Source organism: Pholcus phalangioides, unplaced genomic scaffold (assembly GCF_987345545.1).
Source record: "Pholcus phalangioides strain wild (caught in Gottingen) unplaced genomic scaffold, Ppha-v1.0 ptg000004l_1, whole genome shotgun sequence".
NCBI classification, from domain to species: Eukaryota; Metazoa; Arthropoda; class Arachnida; order Araneae; family Pholcidae; genus Pholcus; species Pholcus phalangioides.
The window spans coordinates 14,358,315-14,375,846 of record NW_028301597.1 but is presented as its reverse complement, the minus strand read 5'-3'; the positions used below and the strand labels follow the sequence as shown (position 1 = coordinate 14,375,846).

Here is a 17,532-nt window from a genome sequence, read left to right as displayed (position 1 = left end):
ATTTTATATATTTGGGAGCAGGCGGATTTCGTGCCCCGGGTGCTGGACCAGAAGGGACGCAAATTGTATTCTCAAACGTCTTCAACATTGCAAGGGGGCACCAAAATGCGCACTTGCCCCGGGTAACCAAACATCTAGTTGCGGCCCTGTTTGGGGGGGGGGGGAAGTGAAGGAATCGGCATCCATTATTTCAAAATATACAAGAATGCCGTCAAATACCCATACAGAAAATGTTGAATACACAATTCAATAAATTAACGCAAAAATTCAGCACTGAAGGTAATTGTAAACAAATGAGAGAAAAAAAATCCTGAAACTGATAAAAATTTTGGACTTGATGAATCAAAAATAATTCCAGCACTAAACAAAAGGGGGGGGGGAGAATTTTAGAATTGTTGAAACTTCAGAATTAATGCAAGAAGTAATTTCAGAATTCATGAGTCTCCAATAGTTTACCGTGAGTACGGGGGCCCATAAAGCACGGTGCCCAGTGCGACCGCTCCTGTCGCACACTCCTCGGCTCTCACTTTCACTGCGAAAATTACTTTTTCCTCATTTCTCTTTGACAGCCTCAACCATTTTCTCCACTGAGGAGCAAAGCAAGAATTGGGGAACGGGGGTTAGAATAAGGTGAAAAGATATTTGGCTAGTCAATGAATATCTGTTGTTTACATTTTGTTGGCTGGGCTATGCCCTCACATCCCATAGGCTGGGATTTTTGGTGGGCCCAAGTAGAGGTGGATTTAAGGGCGGGCACATCCTGAGCCGCGTAAAACCCATACATTACACTTTTTTCTAATTTAAGGGGTCCAGTATTTGCTTTTGCGTCCGGGGCCTCAGCTGACTTTTATCTGCATCTGCGCCCCAAGCAAAACTTTTCACGGGTCCTTATGTAGTTAATTTACAGCTTGGAAAAAAGAACCCAAAAAAAATTAGGGTAATTGTTTCAGGCCCCACGGCTGTTCCCATGTCAGCCCTTCCCTTCTGGGGTCAATGCCGAACTTGGAAATCGGGCGTCAACCTCTGCACAACAATTTTACCGAATTTAAGAGTTCAACTTGAAAATTATTGGCAACATTCCCAGTTTAAACGACAGCGGATGGTTTTTCTACAGCTAATTACAAAAAATAAAGCAAAAAAAAAAATGTAATTTAGATAAAAGAAAACTTACGTAGGGTAGAATCTAGTTCATCAATATGTCACTATGAAATCCTTTGAACTTTGAAAAAAACAAATCTTAAGCTTTTTTTTTGCTCACATAGGAGCATTTCATTATTCCAATAGAGAAAATTTGTGATTATTACTATCTGGCATAAATAGTTCAATCTTACACGAACGGCAAGGAATGGTTCGATTCTCTACATGTAGCTGGTCATCCGACAGAGAGATGAGCGGGAAAAAAATTATACACCATAGGAAGTACAGCAGAAACGATTTTTTTTCCTTCATATGGTAGGTATACTGCATATCTATTCAAGGAGCAGCCAGGCCGTCAAATAATTGAATGCTATCAGCGGCAGTAGTATAGGGCCCCGGTATAAAGCCGGAAGTGACGTCACACTTCCGGTGGTGCGATATAGTACGAGGTGTCTTATCTTTCTTCCGGTGTTTATTAAGTGACAGGTGTCATTCAGTAAGTGACTTCCGGTGGTGAGATATAGTACGAGGTGTCTTATTGCACTTCCGGTGCTTATCTCTATTCCGGTGTTTATTAAGTGACATCTGTGTTGTTTATTAAGTGACATCTGTGTTGTTTATTAAGTGACATCTGTGTTGTTTATTAAGTGACATCTGCGTTGTTTATTAAGTGACATCTGTGTTGTTTATTAAGTGACTTCCGGTGTTCTCAACAGAACCTAGAGTTCAAAGAATGCCGACATCCGGTCATTAAGTGAAAGGGACAGAACGGGGGCCATGTTTGGTGTTATGGTCATTAAGTGACATCTGCTATTAATTAACCAACTTCCGATTATTGACCTCCAATGCCTTATCGCTTCGACTTCGGGTGTTTATTAAGTGACATCTGTTTTCTATTAAGAGACTTCCGGTGTTTTATCTCTTCAGAATGCCAGCATCCGGTCAATAAGCGACCTCTGTTGTTTATTAAACGACTTCCGGTATCGTATCGCTATTGACTACTGCTACCTTATCGCTACAAACTTTCGGTGTCTTTTTTGTATCGGTCGTCATTTTTCTTTTCATTTTCCGTACAGAATGTTCCATTATGCAACAGGAGACGGATATCGCTGTGACGGCCCAGAGAAAATTTTTTAGCCGTGAAAGGACCGGAAAAGCCTTAATCGGGATCATCGTGGTGTCCGTGATTATAATTATCACTTTATCTAGCGTTGCATTGACTGCGTACGCCGACCCAAGCTTTAAATTTATTCGGAACTGTTCCCGTTCCAAATCTCTTGGTGATGGTGTTTTTTTTTCACGAGATGTATTACAATTTATTATATTCGTGTTTTTGTTAATAACGCACCGACGATAAAAGGAATTAATTTAAATTCCAGACAGATGTATAAACTTATCGAGCATGAAATCGATATCTTGATATGAATAAATATTTAAACTGAATGAACTTGTAGTCTGTTTCATTTTACTACACGCGAGGTATTCACACACACACATAATATTTTAATAAAAAACTTCAAACGACAAAAATAAAAGACAACACAATGTATCGGCAAAATCCCTTTATTACTTTTTGAAAAACATTCGTGCAGCAAAATTTTTTTCCACATATTGATAAACAGCAAAATCATTTCCTTTTCTGTTTAGTTTCTTAACAATACTTCCTAAACTTACATTTCTACTTCTCTGTATCACGAAGAACACAGCATACTGTCCACATACATTGGAGGTAGGTGATTGTAGCGGATCCAGTCCCACAAAATTTTTTTATATGTTCTTGTAAATGATGCAATTTCTTTTCTGTAAGTCTCTGGTTTCTGTCCGTAAGAATCGAAAAATTCCAAGGTGTCTTGTCCGGAATGTTGATCGCCATCCAGTGAGAACCAGGTTCTGCATGCTTATCCGCGTTCACAACTGAAGACGCCGGATAAGTTTGAATATGCACAGGTAACATGTCACATGGAAACACGCGGATGAAGTATGGTGTTTCCCGCTCTAAAATTGTTTTTAATTTGAGACGAGTATGTCGTATATCCCGCCAAGCCGCCGATGTTTGGCAAGATTTGATCTCGCTTGGCGAGAAACACACTTCCGCTGGCAGTAACCGCGGAATGAACACGCAATAACAACCGTCCTGAATTTTGTTAAGTTTATAAATTATACCTCCATCACTCACCAACAGGATAATGGTGACCCGGACGTAGCCTTTTAGGTATGTGAAGAATTTCTCCATCGTTTTCTCATTCGCCTCGTGGTTTCACGGGATCGTTTTCCTTTTTCGACATGGCAGAAGCGTCGGTGATAAGGATACCAATTTTTACCGCGTCGGATCCCGCCTTGTGGTTGGAAATGTGCGAAGCTACCTTCGAACTCGCAACACCGAAGCCGATAACGGACTCAAAAACTGTGTAAAACCACTGCGTTTCTCACCTGCCACCGGAAATAGCTACAATGGTACGCGATTTCATCATGCAGAGCGGGAAAGTCAGCCCGTATGAAGAACTGAAAGCGATCATCATCGAACGATGCGGCGAATCGAAAACGCAAGAAATCCGATGTCTTCTCTCCGGGGAACAGCTAGGTGATAGGAAACCGTCCGAACTTCTCCGAATCATGCAGCGTCGTGCGGAAAATCACAACATTGCCGACTCTCTTCTCTTGGAACTGTTCCTACAGCAGCTTCCGCCGAATGTTACTTCGATTCTAGCTGCCATACAGCCACTCACACCACAGAAAGCAGCTGAAGTCGCGGATCGCATCCTGAAGTCAACGCCGATCGAAATCAAGGAATTTACGAAGCCATCAGTCCCTCAAGCTAGTGCAGCTTCCTTGAATGATGAACTGATGGAGGAAATACAACAACTGCGGAAAGAAGTTGCTGTCTTGAGACAAGCCAGGAGTCATTCTCGTGATCGAAACCAGTCCCGTTTTCGACGGAAAAGTCCCGCGAGTGTTTCTGACGTATGTTGGTGTCATCGCAAGTTCCGTTCCAACGCGAGGAAGTGTACAAAGCCATGCTCCTATCAGGGAAACGACAACGGCCAGGGGTAGCGGCGACATGCCACTTGCCGGTAAGTTCCCTTCGCCTATTCATTCGCGATCGTAAAACGAACATTCGCTTTCTCATTGATACTGGTAGTGACTGTTCCCTCATACTGGCAACCAAAAATTATTTCAAATTAGCACCGATTCAAAATTTCAAAGCTGCAAACGGCACCGGAATTAAAGTATATGGCCGGAGATTACTCACCTTAAATTAGGCCTTAGGAAACCGTTTGTGTTTTCGTTTTTCATTTGTGATGTGTCATGTGCGATCATTGGAGCCGACTTCCTTCATTATTTCAACTTATTACCCGATCTTAGAAGTAGAAAATTAGTTGATTTAAATACCAAATTGGAAGTTTCGGGACATTTAAATAACGCGGATCTTCACTCTGTTAAAGTGGTATCCGAAGATAGCATCTATCACAAATTGCTTGAATTTCCCGATATCACGAAGCCACCGCGTCCCGACCAGCCCATTAAGCACAATACCATGCATAACATTGAAACTTCTGGTGTACCAGTCTCTGCTAAAGCTCGCAGGCTGGATCCAGCGAAAATGAAACTGGCCAAATCAGCTTTTCAAGAAATTCTCAATCTCGGTCATATTTAGGCTGACCATATTTCTTCGAGAGAAATACGGGACATCGGGATTCCAAATATGGGAAAATACGGGACATCGTCAATTATCGCCAAAAACGACGTCAAAACCAAACAAAGTTGCCAAATATTGTTGAGATTACGGAAAATCACAATGGCGAATAGAAGACTATCGAGCCCTAAATGCTCGTACCATCAAGGATAAATACAATGTCCCGAACATTCAAGACTTCACTGCGGAACTTCACGGGAAAAATATTTTTTTTCACGTGGATTTAGTTTCCGCATATCACCAAATTCCAATTTTTCCCGACCACATACACAAAACGGCCATCACAACACCATTTGGTCTCTTCGAGTACACACGAATGCCTTTTGATCTGTGCAATGCGGCATCTACTTTCCAACGTTTTATCGATGAGGTGTTGCGCGATCTTCCATTCACGTATGCTTTTGTTGATGACATTCTCATTGCATCGTCATCACCTGAGGAGCACCTTCATCATCTAAGAGCACTCTTTCAGCGACTCAACGACTATGGTCTCTCGCTGAAGCCTTCCACGTGTGTGTTTGGACTTTCCACAGTTGACTTTCTTGGAGTACAGGTTTCGCCGACTGGCATCAAGCCTCTTCTAGATCGAGTCGAAGCCATCGCAAAATATCCTGCGCCATCCACCGCAAAAAGTGTGAAGAACCTCTTCCGTGGGATGAGACATGCCAAGATGCATTCGACAAAGCGAAATCTGCATTGGCTGAAGCAACTCTACTTCACCATCCAAATCCAGATGCCCCAATCAGTTTGTGGACTGATGCGTCTGACGTTGCCATCGGTGGATCTCTCGTGCAATATCATGACAATCGATGGAATCCCATTGCATTTTTGTCGACGAAGCTCACAACAAGTCAGAAAAAGTGGTCAACCTATGACCGAGAGTTGTTAGCCATCTACACATGTGTCCGTCGATTCAGGCACAAGCTTGAAGGACGAGAGTTCATCATATATACCGATCAAAAGCCTCTCATTTTTGCATTTCAGCAGAAACCTGATAAATGTTCTCCTAGACAGCTCAGGCATTTGGACTTCATCTCGCAATTCTCTACGGACATTCAGCATATTCAGGGAAAAGATAACATTGTCGCAGATGCTCTCTCCAGGATCGAGATCGACGCTCTATCTAAACTACCACCATTGAATTACAAGGAACTCTCTGACGCTCAAACCCAAGACGAGGAATTGCAAAACATTTTGGCATCAACCAATTCATTTTTGCAAATCGTAAAACAATATTTTCCTATCGAGAATGTTCATTTATATTGCGATGTGTCGAAGACCAGTCCTCGACCATTTGTACCGCAATGTCTTCGAACAGCAGTATTTCATCACCTACATGATTTGTCACATCCAGGAGCCTTGGAAACTACGCAACTTATTTCTTCAAGATTTGTTTGGCCTGGCATGAAAAGATCTATAAAAGAAGCCGTCAGAAGTTGCGTAAAATGCCAGAAATGCAAAATTTTCCGCCATACGAAATCTCCTCTGGGAACATTCGCTATACCAGACACTCGCTTTGCCCATATCCATATCGACTTCATTGGACCTCTGCCACCATCCGAAGGGTACCAATACTGTATGACCATCATCGATTGCTTTACCAGATGGACAGAATGTATACCAACGCAAGACATGACAGCTGAAACTACAGCTAAAGCTCTCATTCATGGATGGGTGTCAAGATTCGGAACTCCTGTTACCATCACAACCGATCAAGGACGAAACTTTGAATCCACACTTTTCCGTGAGTTGAACACAATCCTCGGCACTCACAGAATACATACAACTGCATACCATCCTCAATCAAATGGATATTCGTCTTCGCCGTCGTTGGGAACGGACGTGCTATTATCGCGCTCCGCTCACCGACCAATAGAAGAAGTTTTATCCGAAACCGTTGCCGGGGGATTACCGAAGGATTACCGTCACGCCAGTGCGCCATTTTGTGTCTTTCTTTGTGTTTTTCTTCGTTCTCGTGAGTTTTACTTAGCGTGTTGTTTATTTTTGGGTCATATTCTGCGGTGATTTTCTTTTTTTCAGCGCACGTTGGATTGTGAGATAAGTGGTTTTTTTTTTATTATATTGCTCTCATTTTTTTTTAATTTTCGTTGTGTATTTTCGATCGACTTTAATTTATTTTTCTCGTTCGCATTTCATTTTCGTTGTTTTTTCGCCAGGTTCGCTCGCTTCTTTGATATAAGTTCGTAGGTTTTTGGACGTTAGTGTTAGCAAACAGTGTATACTTTTTCCCGGGTACTCTCAATAACTTTGTTTTCCTTCCATTTGGGCCTATTGTTGTAGTGTAAGTGTGATGAGATAGTTAGCTAATTCTAATAAGTATAAATTGTACTTCGTAACTTAATACTTTTTTTAGAGGGTGTTGTATTCTTTATATACATATTTATTTTATTCTTCTTGATTTAGTGCTGAGCATTCTACTTTACGTAATTTTTTCGTATAATCTCTTACGTATATTTTGCATAGTAATGTATTTTACATTATTTTAATTTCCAGTTAACGTTTCTCATTTTCCTATTTTTAAGTATTATTATTATTATCTAGCTTTAGCAATAGTGTTAGTATGCCTCGACCTCGACTAGTGTTGTGTAGAGCTTGCGACGGGAGGTTTCCCTGGTCTAGGGGTATTTATACCCTGATTATAGTTTCAATTGTAAAGGGTGCTTGGTTAGGAAAAGGCTGGAACTCGAGGTCGAAGCTTTACGGGAAAAAGTTAGGGTGCTAGAGGGCCCGGTTATAACGGAGCCTCTGGTCGTCGAGCCACCTGTTGATGAAGAAGCAATCTCCACGAACAACGACATTTTAGAGGGCGAATGGGTGGTCGTGGATGAGGTAGAGGGGGATAGTGATAGGGGTTTAATCATCGGCGATTCTATGGTTAGGGAACTTGGGAACCGAGTGTGTAGGGATTTTCGGGGTTTCGAGCGCTGTTGTCTTCCTGGGGAGAAGATTGGCAACGTTCGAGACGTTTTTCATCGCCGAAAGTTGCCCTTGCGGGTGATTCTGTGGGTGGGAACAAATCAGGTAGGAGCGAATATTAGTGAGTCTCTGTCAGAATACCGGGATTTACTATTATCCGCTAGGGAGGGGGGTTCAGATGTGGCAGTGATTCCAGTGCTGCCAAGGGGTAGTAGGGGATATAGGAGTAGGATCCACCAATTCAATATAGGCCTGAAGGACATTTGCTCCTCACTTGGGGTCAGGTTCTTGGAGCTTCCCGCATTTACCGATAGGTGGCTTCGTTCGGATGGGATCCATCTAAATAAGAGAGGGGTCTGGGAGGTTTACGATAGTCTTAGGTCACGTTTTTTACTCCCAGACCACGTAGTCGGGAATGCGGGTTAGTTAATGATAATCACAACAGTACTGACGGAAAATTACCCACCTCTGACTTGGATGGCTTCTCGATTGACACTAAATCACCGGGCAAATTAAAATGTGTGTTAATAAATGCCAGGAGCTTGGGTAATAAGAAATATTTTTTAGAAACTATGATAGTTGTGGAGGGCTTGGATCTTATAGCCATTACAGAATCTTGGGCAAAGGATGGGGATGAATCTTTCTTACACATCTCAGGATACGATACTTTTTTGAGAAATAGATCTGATAGGAAAGGGGGTGGAGTGTTGATATACGTGAAATCCTGTTTGAAGGCTAGAGAGTGTAACGTGCAGAGAAGTGATATTGAAACCATATGGGTTGAACTTGAGAGCAAAAGACGTCATAAGCTTATTGTTGGGGTTTGTTACATTCCACCGAATAGGGATCAAAACTACATTGCCAAAATGCATGATGAAATTTCTTACATGTGTAAGCAAAAGAGGGTTCTCATACTAGGGGATTTCAATTACCCGGGTATTGATTGGGAGAACCTTTCATCTGGAAATCAGTATGAAAGAGGCTTTCTTAAGTTGGTGCTCGAAAATTTTTTGTATCAGCATGTATCAGAAGCCACTAGGGGTACTGCTATTTTGGATTTAGTTCTTACTAGTTCCAGTGATCATCGTATCGTCAGATTTCACTGTAACTTTTCCTCGGGTAAGGTTGATAACAAAAGACTGGTTCCTTGTTTTCGGAGAACTAACTTTGATGTTTTGAGAAGAAGGTTAGCGGAAGTTTTCAAAGACCGGTTGGAATCAGTAGGGGTGGTAAGTCAATGGGAAGAATTTAGTACGAAGCTGTCCTCTGTTTTGCACGACGCATACCCTTTGTTCGGAAAAAGCGTGTTTGTACATCACACCCTCTATGGTTCACGGATAGCGTGCGGAACCTTTATCTTGAAAAGAAAAGAGCATTCAGAGAGTATAAAAGTGGACGTGGTGACCTATCATTGTTTACTGATAAAAGAAGACTGTTGAAGAAAGCGATAAGGGATAGTAAAAAGGAAGTTGAATCTAGGTTGGCAGATAACATTGGCTCTGACCCCAAATCATTTTTTCGATACGTCAATAATGGATGTAAGGGGACAGTTGGCCCCCTCTCGATAGGAGGCTCTAAGGTAGAGAGCAATGTAGGCATGTGTAGTGCTTTCAATGACTTTTTCGCGTCTGTTTTTAATGGAGATAATGATATTCGATATACGGGTGTTGCATGGGGTAATAAAACCCTCAACGATATTCAAGTAGAAGACGTGGAGGTCCTAAATCTTCTAAGAAATGTATGTGCAAGCAAAGCACCAGGACTAGATGATATCTATCCCAGGGTTCTCAGGGAAGGTGCTAATGAATTGTTGGGGCCAGTCGCACAGATATTCAGGAGTAGTGTTGCTGAGGGTATCGTCCCGAGAGATTGGAAACTGGCTAACGTTGTTCCGATATTTAAGAAGGGTAGTAGAGAAGTGGTGTCTAATTATCGTCCAGTGAGTTTGACGAGCTCCCTCTCGAAAATTTTGGAAATTATCATCAAAAGGCAGTTTGTGAAGTGGATAGACGAGAATAATGTATTGTCGGATAATCAGCATGGGTTCAGGAAGGGGAAGTCATGTGTAACTAACCTCCTTTGCTTCTATGATTACGTGACTAAGGCTTTGGGTAAGAGCAAAAATGTCGACGTTGTTTACCTTGATTTCCAGAAGGCATTCGATCGGGTCCAACATGGCAAACTCTTGAAGCGTTTACACGAGATTGGAATAGGGGGCAACTTGCTGAATTGGATAGAATCGTGGTTAAGAGATAGGTCGCAACGAGTTATGGTGAACGGGGAATTCTCTGGTTGGACAGACGTCACAAGTGGGGTTCCTCAGGGAAGTGTCCTTGGCCCCATACTTTTTTCACTTTTTATCGACAAACTCGATCAGGGTATCGATGGAATTACTAGCAAATTCGCAGATGATGTGAAGCTAATGGGGGTAATCGGGAATGAAAGCGATAGGGAGATATAGCCCTTGCTCCAGACCAACTTAAACAAGATTGCAGCATGGGCAAATGAATGGGGCATGACGTTTAGCGTAGATAAGTGCATGGTCGCTCATTTTGGTTCGAACAACCCATGGTTATCTTACGAGTTGAATGGTGTCACTATCCCGGATGCAACTAGAGTCACCGATTTGGGAATTCTCATTGACGAGCGACTTAAGTTTTCTGAACATTGTTCAGCGGTTGTCAAAAAAGCGAATAGAATGCTTGGTCTCATTTTCAAAAAAGTCTCTTCGCGTTCTCCTAAAGTCATTCTTCCGCTTTTTCGAGGCTTAGTTCGTCCTGGACTGGAGTATGCTGTAAGGTTTTGGAGACCATACCTACAGAGGGACATAGACTTGATTGAAGGGGTGCAGAGAAGAGCTACGCGTGTCCTTATTGGCACACAGGGCTTGAGTTATGAAGAGAGACTTCATTTTTTGAATATGTTTACATTGGATGAACGCAGGTGTCGAGGAGATATGATCGAAGTGTTCAAAATTTTCAATGGGATGGATAGGATGGACCATGAACTTTTAGTACACCGCCAATCAACTGCTTTTACAAGGGGACACCAGTATCGATTGGTGAGGGACAATGCAAGGTTATGGTGTCGCAGGGAATTTTTCTCTAATAGGGTTAATAAATGGAATAGCTTACCCTCGGAGGTAGTAAATTGTAACACAATTGACACGTTTAAAAAGAAATACGATAAACATGTTGGGGTAAATCGAGAAGCTATCCATTCTTAGAATAAGACAACCATAAGTATTCTTTATGGGCATTGTATAATATTTTATCATGCGTATATATTGTTTATAATTTGTGTTAATTGCATTTTTAATGGGGTTGCTGTATTTTTGAAACATATGACATCCATATTTTTATGGGCATCTTTTTATCAGCCACCTCGTTGGGCATTTTGCCTGTTGTGGCGTTGTATTTGTATTTGTATTTGTATTTGTATTTGTATGATCGAAAGATTTCATCGTACTCTGAAAAGTGCCCTTGAAACCCACAACAACACTCGATGGACAGAATCATTACCAATAGTTGTGCTAGGATTGCGAGTTGCTTACAAAAACGACATTCAAGCCACAAGCGCCGAGCTTGTTTACGGTACAACACTTCGTCTTCCAGCTGACCTACTTTCTCCCGAGGCATATAGAAACTTTGTTTCGCGTTTGCGCGAGATTATGCGTAAGCTATCACCTCTCTCTTCCTCTGGTCGCAACACAAGAAGTGTGTACATTCACAAGGATTTATCGTCTTGTTCGCATGTCTTTCTTCGCGTGGACAACATCCGTCCCTCTCTAACGCCTTCCTACTCAGGACCGTATGAGGTAATGGAACGCGACAACAAGAAGTTCGTTATCAAGATAAGTGATAAACCTGTGACAGTGTCAATCGACAGAGTGAAACCCGCTTACGTTATTGACGAGAATATTCGACCACCGACTCTGCCAAGTCCCTCAATGGTTGTTCCCAAAACAACTGACACCAATATTGTAAAACCCATAAACACCGTGACAAGATCAGGAAGAAAAGTTCATTTTCCTGAAAGACTCACTTACTACTACTGAGATTTAGTGAATATGTTTTGTATGCTTTAAATTTTTCAACTCATTCATTATATCTATTTTTTGCATTCAGTATACATATTTTTGCATTCGCTAATCATATCTGTATTCGTATATATTTTTTTTCTCTGCTAATTCAGGCATTTTACATTTAATATTGATTTGCAAATTCATTCTCAAATGCTACGAATATCATTATGTATAGCATTTCATGCACAGATTTTGTTTATACCGCATATCTCATACATTATTTGCGCTGTATCATATATATTGTTTTTATATAATGTTTCTTTTATCGTGACTAAGTCGCTGGGGGGGGGGGGGATACTCTGTTGTATATCACGCCAAGCCGCCGATGTTTGGCAAGATTTGATCTCGCTTGGCGAGAAACACACTTCCGCTGGCAGTAAATCCCCCCCCCCCGATGCTGACGTAATACTTGAATGACCCCTAACCAATAGAGATAAGACAGCGGTAGTCTCTTAATAGAGATAAGACACCGGAAGTCGTTTAATGAACGGCAGATGTCACTTAAACACCGGAAGTCGATAGCGGTAAGGCATTGGAGGTCAATAGAGATAAGAAACCGGAAGTCGATTAATTAACAGCAGATGTCACTTAATGACCGGATGTCGGCATTCTTTGAACTCTGGGTTCCGTTGAGAACACTGGAAGTCACTTAATGAACAACAGATGTCACTTAAACACCGGAAGTCGATAGCGGTAAGGCATTGGAGGTCAATAGAGATAAGAAACCGGAAGTCGATTAATTAACAGCAGATGTCACTTAATGACCGGATGTCGGCATTCTTTGAACTCTGGGTTCCGTTGAGAACACTGGAAGTCACTTAATGAACAACAGATGTCACTTAAACACCGGAAGTCGATAGCGGTAAGGCATTGGAGGTCAATAGAGATAAGAAACCGGAAGTCGATTAATTAACAGCAGATGTCACTTAATGACCGGATGTCGGCATTCTTTGAACTCTGGGTTCCGTTGAGAACACTGGAAGTCACTTAATGAACAACAGATGTCACTTAATAAACACCGGAAGTGCGATAAGACACCTCGTACTATATCTCACCACCGGAAGTGTGGAAGTGTGACGTCACTTCCAGTTCTATACCGGGCCTTATACTACTAGCGGCTTTCTTCGCTGAGTAGTAAAAAGACAGACAGCTAAAATATTGTTAATTGAACGCATGTGTTGAATGGGTCTGCAAAAAGTTTTTTTCCTCTCCCTATAGAAATATTTGGTTCCGAGGGAAAAAGAAGCTATATCCGTTCGCAATTCCCATTTCCCCGTGGTACCCGTGGGCATCGGTGCCGAATTTGATTTTGAATACCACAACGCAAATCACAATGGTGGGAAGAAAATGACAACGACATTTGGATAATGGTGTCCTTTTTTAAGCAAAATTCTGTTTTGTCAACCCTAGGGGATAATGAGCAAGCCAGACGTCTGGAAAAGTGTGCAGACTTCCCAAACATGAATTAATAGGTGACTTATGGCCCGAAATAGGGCCAGGCATCACCTTAAAATTCTGATTCTGGTGCTATGAATTCATAGGTTCTGCGTGGGGGGGGGGGGTTGGATGGTGGCTTTTACCGTTGACAGTGCGGGAAAGTAATGAAAAGAAAACACGCAAATTAAAATAAATATAGTGATTTAATTAGAATACTTTTTTCCTTTACTTAAAAAAATTTCCTTCACTTTTCCATTGTACAACATGATGTATAATTTGTGTATGTCCAGAAAAGAGATGCACGAGACATTTTTGTCTCAATTTTCATGATGCATGCAATCAGTGTTTGATCTCGTTTATCGAATCATCTTTTCTTTCATGCGCAAGAATCATCGTTGAGATTTGTCTTCTGTAAATATAGAATGCTGAAATGATTATTCCCATGCGTTCTGGAAGTAGTAGCGGAGAGGTTTCCTGGTGTTTTCGACGATAACTTCAAACTTCATGGTTATAATTAAAACATTGTGTATCTTTTCTTTTTATATATATATATATATATATATTATATATATTATATTATATATATTATATTATATATATTATATTATATATATTATATTATATATATTTGAAGTCATTTATGTATTTTTTTCTTCATCACAAATTCTTCCTCACACTGTCAGAAGTCGTGAAAAATTGAAAAAACAAACGTCGAACCATTTCTCCTTTGTCTTTGAATCTTAATATACAGAATCTCATTTTACTAAGATGTTTTTTAATACATGTTTCTGTGTGTATTTGTTTATTTATACTTATATGTTGAGCTTTGAATTTTAATTTTGGTAATAGTGCTGGAATAAAAAATTCTGTTGTATGATTTTTTTTTGTGGTATAAACTTCAGATAATAAAGCTATGTCATTATTACATTTATTATTTTTTTTTGTTTTATTTTACAAGTTTTATTTTCTCAGCGACTTTTATTTTTTAACTACATAGATGAGACTATTGATTGATGTTTTTTATCCCTTTTACACGGCATAATAGCAATAAGCTTCCTTATGATTTTCAGCAGTAAATGAGTATAAAGTAATGAAAAAGTAATGGGTATAGAGCATGGGCGAAGATACGTGGGGTATATAGAGATTATAGTATATAGATATATAGATAAATACATATATAGATACATGGTTGCCCCCCCCCCCCCCCAGCATTAAAGGTGGAGTCGACTATATATATATATATAATCTAATGTATATATTTGAAAAGAAATTGACATCATTATCATCGTACCCCAGCAATAATGACCGTGCCCCCCAGGCTTCCAAGTTTATCTCCGCCTATGATATAGAGCAGCTTTTTCAAAGTGTGTGTCGCTGTTTCTAGGGGCATCGCCAACCTTTATGCGAGGTGTCGCGGCGAGCTTGAGATATTGATTTGTGCATCTATTTATGCTTTGAAGAAGTTACGGGAAAATATCTATTAATCTATCCTGAAGAGCCACTGACAAATCATGAATTAGGCGAGGGAACAGTGATCGACAAAAGTTTGTGAATCATTGGTATAGGAAAAAGTGTTCTACTGAGAGAGGGATTAACTTTACAAAATATTTGGGCTTGCCAGTGCTAAAATAACAAGGCGAGATATCTTGTCAATGCCACTCAAAGGGTTCAGATCCGTCTGAAATCAGCGATGAAACGTACTGTCTCAAGTCTATTGCTGTGACTACCGTTGTGGTATTCAGATTCTATGATGCTCATTTTATTCTCCTTTGGACGTGAAATGACTAGCAAACAAAAAGAGCTACAGCTATGCAACTACTCACAAGAGAGAAAAGGGTATTTCTTCAAAAATTTTAATTTAAAATAATGTGTTTTCAGTGCAATATTATAGCTATGTTCAACTGGTGATTCAAATTGGTATGATTGGTATTGCTTTAGCAACACAGGCAGATATGTTCCTGCGTCCCTGAGCTCACAATCTTATTTAATCATATTTTCTTAGAAAAATAATTTAAACAGAGACTCATCTACGTACTATGGAGTTTTCCTTCATAATCTCGCTCAGCACATGTTTGTTTGGAACACTGAGCTATAAGTAAACTGGAGTGAAGACTTCCTATACAATAACACAGACGTGCGCGAGCCGACGCGGAGGAATACAAAAGTGGGCGTGACGGAGCGAAATAGGCAAAACATTGCTTATTTCAGCATGTAAACAATGGGGGAAATTTTTTTCAGTTGTTTTCATATTATTTGATTAGTATAGTCGTCCATCTGCACATACACAAATGCTGATATCGTGTTCTGCCTATATTTGCACCAACCGACGGAGAAAACTGAAGGAAGATGGAAATAAACTTCGGTTTCATAGGTAAGTGCACGTGGTTTTATATTAAAAGATGCATTCATTTTTATACTATAATTGTAAAATTAAATGCATGTAGTTTTCATTTCACATTCAATTTCTGTTTGAGAAGCATTAATTCGAAATAACAAATTAATTTCACATGAATTTTAAATCTCATAAACATTTTTTTTTAATCGTGTAGAAATTGCTTATTACTATTTGGGTTAGAATTTTTATGACAGAAAAACTGGCGAAATATATAAATGCTTCATTCAAAATTGCATTCCGTAATCCCTCGTAAATTAAAGGAACGAAGGACCTAAACTTTTCTATTTCTGGTAAAAATAATTTTGGGAAGATAATGTTAGAATGAGGCGTGGTAAAATGCAATTAATATTATTTACATAATCAGTTTTTGTTTAAATATTAAAAGTGAAATAAGCAAAATCATAAATGTATCATAATCATCAAAGTGTTATAATTATGTTTATAATATCTAATAACATTATCAATGTATTATAATTATCAAACAATTATCATTGTTAAGCTACTATTACGAACAATGATTTATTGCTTCTATTGCTTTCTTGAAGTCTGGTAATGAATACACTTTTTTTTTTAAATAAAGGTCTCTTCAAAACCTAGAAGTTCTTAAACAATTCATGAAAGCTATGAACAGAAAGTCTTGGCATCCAACTCAAGCATCTGTTCTTTCTGCTGAGCATTTCACATCTCTGACATATACAAGTACTTGTAAGGCACATTGACGACTCCAAGAGAATCAGAAGTATTACATTAAAGCGTATTTAATAATTTACAACGTAAGGATCGTTTCGCGACCCGAGATAACAACGTGTCTCCGTCTCTGGCGTGTGTAGACAACTGATTAAAAAAACATGCCATCGTGGAGTTGTACACTTCGTACAAGGAGGAAAAATTTGTACTGAGTATGGAAGTACACTATGGTATGGCGACGCCATCTGGCGAGTGAAATATGAACTGAGGGCGCCGGCACACCACAGGTACTCCCCCCCAATGTATACTGGAGGTACAGAGAAATTAGGATGATTACAATGTTTAGACACAATCACGATATTTAAAATTAAATCTAACAGTTCGTCCTGAACGAGTCGTGACACCAGATTTTTTTTCATCGCAGTCCTTTTTGTTCTTCACAGTCATGTTCGGAAGATTTGATGCCGTTAGAGTTAATGGTTGGTTTTGGTCGGAGTTGGTTTCTGCAATGTCCAAGAAACATGGTTTAACTCTGTCCAGACTGACAGTTGATCTCTTGCCATTTACATCCAGGGTGATTAGTTTGTCAGTCCGAGACACAACTGGATACGGGCCATCATAAGGTGGAGTTAGTGGAGGTTTGACGCAGTCAACTCTGAGGAAGACATGAGTGCAGGTTGACAGTGCTGGATGTTTGAAACATGTAGTAGAACCTGTAGAGTGAGTTGAAGTTGGTACTGGCTGCAACTTGGCCATAGTGTGGCGCAGTTGTTTAACAAAGCTGCTGGGATCTTCAGCTTGGCACGGTGTCGACGAGCACAACAGTTGACCTGGTAGCCTAAGGGTGGTGCCATACACTAGTTCAGCACAAGTACTGCGAAGATCGGTTTTGTAGGCAGAGCGGAGACCTAGTAACACGATTGGTAGTGTTTCAGTCCAACGCTTGTTGGAGTGGCACATTAAAGACTGTTTTAGTGAACGGTGAAACCGTTCCACTAAGCCGTTGGATGCCGGATGGTATGGAGTTGTTCTAATGCGCCGGGCACCAAGGAGAGCTGTAAGTGCCCTGAAGAGGTTGGACTCGAACTGTCTGCCCTGATCTGTGGTAATATTAGACGGGATGCCGAATCTTGAGACCCATCCTGAGACAAATGTTCGAGC

At 40.4% G+C, this 17,532-nt stretch overlaps 1 pseudogene; it reads left to right on the top strand.

Moving 5' to 3' along the window:
- The first annotated feature begins 3,420 nt into the window (after positions 1 to 3,420).
- On the top strand, positions 3,421 to 4,188 carry LOC149086582 (uncharacterized; annotated as a pseudogene).
- The last annotated feature ends 13,344 nt before the right edge of the window (positions 4,189 to 17,532 follow it).